The 5,492-nt window shown below is 37.0% G+C and overlaps 1 long non-coding RNA gene across 1 annotated transcript; it reads left to right on the top strand.

Annotated features, from left to right (window-relative positions):
• Positions 1-376: 376 nt before the first annotated feature.
• Positions 377-1,125, top strand: LOC141753070 (uncharacterized). The gene is made up of 2 exons (XR_012590383.1): positions 377-545; positions 750-1,125. It is a non-coding gene; the product is annotated as an uncharacterized LOC141753070 (long non-coding RNA).
• The last annotated feature ends 4,367 nt before the right edge of the window (positions 1,126-5,492 follow it).

Raw genomic sequence — 5,492 nt, 5'->3', positions numbered from 1 at the left:
AAATTCATCATTTAATTAAGAGGCGCAGTTCATCTCAAACGAGCCTGATATGTTCCGTGATGTCATGTGTGACGTCATTGGCATCCGTAACCTAGGTTACATAGACGCCGCTTTCCACATTCTGTTCCGTGATGTCATGTGTGACGTCATTGGCATCCGTAACCTAGGTTACATAGACGCCGCTTTCCACATTCTGTTCCGTGATGTCATGTGTGACGTCATTGGCATCCGTAACCTTGGTTACATAGACGCCGCTCTCCACATTCTGTTCCGTGATGTCATGTGTGACGTCATTGGCATCCGTAACCTAGGTTACATAGACGCCGCTTTCCACATTCTGTTCCGTGATGTCATGTGTGACGTCATTGGCGTCCGGAACAGAGTTTACTTATAGACCCTGATTTCCACCTTCCGTTAACATCCTCTCTCTCAAAGAGAGGACGGGCTCTGGGAATGCCCCCAAGTCTGTGTTGGATGCTCTGCGACCTGCTCTAGGGCGCGTCCCAACACAGGCTTGGGGGGGAGGTTCCAGAGTTTTTTTGTTTGTTGTTAGTTAGTTAGTTTGTTTGTTAGTTTGTTTGTTTGTTTGTTAGTTAGTTAGTTTGTTAGTTAGTTAGTTTGTTTGTTAGTTAGTTAGTTTGTTAGTTAATTAGTTTGTTTGTTAGTTAGTTAGTTTGTTTGTTTGTTTGTTAGTTAGTTAGTTTGTTAGTTTGTTTGTTTGTTTGTTAGTTAGTTAGTTTGTTAGTTAGTTAGTTTGTTTGTTAGTTAGTTAGTTTGTTGGTTTGTTGGTTTGTTTGTTTGTTAGTGTTAGTGTTAGTGTTAGAGTTAGTGTTAGTATTTGTTTGTTTGTCTGTTTGTTTGTTTGTTTGTGTCTCTCTCCCTCTCTCTTTCTTTCTGTCTTTTTTCTTTCTCTCTCTCTGTCCTCGCTTTCTCTCTCTTTATTTCTCTCTCTCTCTCTCTCTCGCTCTCTCTCTCTGTGACAACTTTATCAATTCATAAAGTTTTCAGAGAAAAGTAAATAAAAAGCGGGTGTAAGGTGATCCACATGTATGCAGAAAATGTTCAAGTATTGACACAGTTCTGCATGAGTCAAGCTTTACCTATATATACAACTTTTTGTAATAACGTTACACATCTGGCAAAGTGTGCTAAAAGCAGAGATATCATGCTGATATTACTAAAATCTTGCACCATGCAACTCCCACACTGCAAACCAGCCTGTGATCAGCACCACGGACAGCAGCCTAAATGCCAAATTTATCAACGTTAATTTAACAACCTGAACTGGTGTACAGTGCTATAGATTTAAATCCCTGATCCCATAATAATAATAATAACAAAAAAATAATAACAAAAAGAAACCAGTACTCATCCATTAGAAGTTTATCCTACAGGTCTTGTGCTCCGCAAAGTCATTAACAACACTGCTTTAGAACCATGTCCTTTTTAATTGGAATGTCCTGGCCGTGCATGCGACGTGGCACGCTGTTTTAAGCTGAACATTTGTCAGACGCCCAGCTGTTTCTTTTTATTTCTGTCACTCGCCATGAAATCATGTCAATGGACGAGGAGCGGCTGATTGGTGAAGTTGAAATGAGGAGTTATCTGTACAATACCTTCTCATTTCACTACAAAAACCATAATAAGGCATCACAAACTTTATCATTTGACTGAAACTGACGTCACGATTCTTGTGGGGATTCTTATCTTCCGTGATGTCATGTACGACGTCACAGAGAAGGGTGGCAGTACTACAAGTTATTGGGCGGGGCTTATGTTCCATGTCATCTGTGACGTCATGTGTGACGTCATGTGTGCTTACCAAAAGGTTTACTTATAGGACCTATTTTCTCTAATCTCTAAACTCTGAACATCTGTCAGACGCCAGAGACAAGGTTTGTGACCTGGAAGCACACCACGTCTACCTCGCCACGGGCAAGTTCCTCTGTTCAACCCGAAAGGTTGAACAGAGGATCCGTGGCGAAACTGCCAGACATGGAGACATATAGTGCTTCACTGGGAGGAAGGCGACCGTCCACAGCCATTGTTTCAGAGTCTACATGCTAGGCATGGGCGACAGCTCCACTGGCAGGTAGGCTCCAGGCGATATTCAGGGGTTCAGAGGCGAGGGGGGGCAGCCCAAGGCTCCAACCCCCCCGAGCAGTTGGGGGTTTGGTACCTTACTCAAGGGCACCAAACCCCCAACCGCTCGGGGGGTTGGTAGCTTGGGCTGTTGGCGCCCCGAGCAGTTGGGGGTTTGGTGCCTTGCTCAAGGGCACTAAACTCCCAACTGCTCAAGGCCCAAAACCTTTTATTTATTTCTGTCAGAGCGTTTTTTATTTTTTTTAATTGTTCTGTCTCAAATCAAATTTTTGAGGATTATTACTTTATGCATCATGTAAGCAGCCAGATTACACACAGTATTTAGGCTACAATAGAGGCAGTATTGAGCACAGCATGGAAATGTAACTTGATGCAACAACTTTATCAATTCATAAAGAAAGACATGTTTGTACTTCAACTTGTATTGAAAACGCACACACTGCATGCACTGCAATTAACGGCCTGTTAATTACGTAGTAATGGGAAGAAATTGCCAGGAAATAAAAGTAAAGTAAAATCAGTAAAATCAAAGCAAAGACTGTGTGACTTTATGACAGCTGCTAAATCAGGCTATGTGGCAGATGGATGCTTTGGATAAGAATATGTTATTTTGTTACAGCAATAATTGTTCAGAGAAAAGTAAATCAAAAACGAGTGTAAGGTGATCCACATGTATGCAGAAAATGTTCTATTGACACAGTTCTGCATGAGTCAAGCTTTACCTATATATCAAACTTTTTGTAATAACGTTGCAGATATCATAGATGCTGATATTATACATGCTGATATTACTAACATCTTGGGTGAGGGGGGTTTTCTGTGCTTCTCTGTGCTGCCTGTGATATTCTAGGACACACAGGCCATTTCTTTCACCACCTGTAGGAAATAATCTGTGTAGGTAGCCTATGGAGGACGGAACCTGCCAAAATCTAAAATCAATTAATCAATAAATAAATGACTCAATAAATAATAATAATAATAATATAAAAATCATAATTAAATGTAGAAAAAAATAATATTAAAACGAAATATAGCCATTAATGAGTTGATAAAATTTGACATAAATTTATATTTTTGTTTTAATTAGTTCTCTTTTAAACTTTATTTATCTTTGTATTAATCCTGCTATTTATTTACTCTTGAGTTTAATTTCCCCTTCTATGTATTCAGGAATTTCTTTTTACAATTGTTTTAATTGATTTATTTATTTTTGTATTCATGTATTTATTTATTTGTCTTTAAATGTATGTATTTATTACATTTATGTATTACTGCACGAGTTATTTCCCCAGACTTATTTATTACTGTATTCTTTTTCTTTATACATTTCTTTATACATTTCTTTATAAATTTCTTTATGATTTCTACCTTATTATGCAAATGAGGGGGCTAATTTTTCCAAAAATAATTGCAAAAATAAATAAATTCAAAATAAATAAATAAATACTAATCTTTATCTTAGTAATACTAAGATAAATAAAGAAGCCAATTAAAACTGAAATATCAATTTATCTCGCATTTTACCAATTCATTGATGGCTCCATTTATTTTATTTTTTCTACATTCAATTACATGTTTATTTATTTATTTTTATTTTGGCAGGATCCGTCCATACATTATAGCAAACTCATACTTCTGGTAAATCATTTCAAAATACAACTTGTCCACAGAGGTGTGGTTGCTCGTAGTCACCGCGAGACGGCAGTGTTTCGTCGTGGCAATGATTGGCCATAAACAATAATAACAGGAATAATTTTAGTGTAGTTATTTAAAGCTGAAGAAGGTAAGATTGGAGCAAATATTATTAAAAAAAGTTGCATTTAATTTTGTTAATAACTATTAAATATCATTCTGGCCTTTTTCTCTGCACCCCCAATTCAGACTGACTGTTGGAAAGTCACAAAACCTAAGCATTGAGAATTGATTTAATTTTTCTGAAATTGGCAAGAATATATAGACTACATTTGTCTGGAACTGTCTTGTCTTTCACATACACATGCCTAAAGGAGATTATTTTATTTATTTATTTTTATTTATTGTTTTAAATGCCTCTGTGGCAGCAGGAACAAGAAAATAATCTCCACCTCATCCGTTTAGCAAGGTTTTAAATCTCAGGGGTCTCCCAGCAAAGGACCAAAAGGACAAAAAGATAAGTAAATTAAAAATAATAATAAATAAATAAAAAAAACTAAGTTTATATATAAATCAACCGAAATATTATCAATATTCATATTTTTGGATACTGGCCATTAATCTGACTACTAGATGTTCTAAGTGTAAGCATTTAGTCCAGGAAATGTTCTTCCCCAAATATCAATCAGATTAAACTTTTCAATAAACATCTTTAGATTCTCAGCTACTGCACTAATGTCACGTGGTGGCCAACAGTCAATAGAGTTGTCTAATAGGTCTCCAATCTTCGATATTTAATCTATCTGTTTGTTTTTGGAATTCATGTAATTGCCCCCTGCCTTAATGTAGTAGGGAGCTCAGCCTTTTGAACACATTCTGTAAACATTGCTAGTAAGAAAGTTTAGAAGTAAAGGTTTTGTAAAATCCCCTGTCCGACCATCATTACCTGGGGACTTGTTTTTCTCTAAGACATTTAATACATTCAGTCATTTTCAGGTAAAGATATCTCCTTCTCACTAAAATCTCTAAATTCATCATTTAATTAAGAGGCGCAGTTCATCTCAAACGAGCCTGATATGTTCCGTGATGTCATGTGTGACGTCATTGGCATCCGTAACCTAGGTTACATAGACGCCGCTTTCCACATTCTGTTCCGTGATGTCATGTGTGACGTCATTGGCATCCGTAACCTAGGTTACATAGACGCCGCTTTCCACATTCTGTTCCGTGATGTCATGTGTGACGTCATTGGCATCCGTAACCTAGGTTACATAGACGCCGCTTTCCACATTCTGTTCCGTGATGTCACTGATGATGTCACAGTTTATGTGACATCATTTATGACATCCCAATGGGAACATTCCATGATGTCACTGATAATGTCACAATTTATGTGACATCATTTATGACATCACAATGGCAACATTCCATGATGTCACTGATGATGTCACAATTTATGTGACATCATTTATGACATCACAATGGCAACATTCCATGATGTCACTGATGATGTCACAGGAGAGTTAGTTTAATCTGATTGTCAAGACTTTCTGGCAATTGCACTGTCCCATGTGTCTACTACTACTCTGTCAATCTCTGTGAGAAATCATTGACTTCATTTGAGGAACTATGACTACTACTATGTTGATGTTAATTTGAAAAACTTAAATACGGTCAAATTTATTTAACTGCTCTATGCATTAAAGGTCCCATATTATAAAAAGTGAGATGTTCAGGTATTTTTTATTGTGAAGCAG

The sequence above is a fragment of the Sebastes fasciatus genome, chromosome 16 (genome assembly GCF_043250625.1).
Source record: "Sebastes fasciatus isolate fSebFas1 chromosome 16, fSebFas1.pri, whole genome shotgun sequence".
NCBI classification, from domain to species: domain Eukaryota; kingdom Metazoa; phylum Chordata; class Actinopteri; order Perciformes; family Sebastidae; genus Sebastes; species Sebastes fasciatus.
This window is presented reverse-complemented; position numbering and strand designations above follow the sequence as displayed.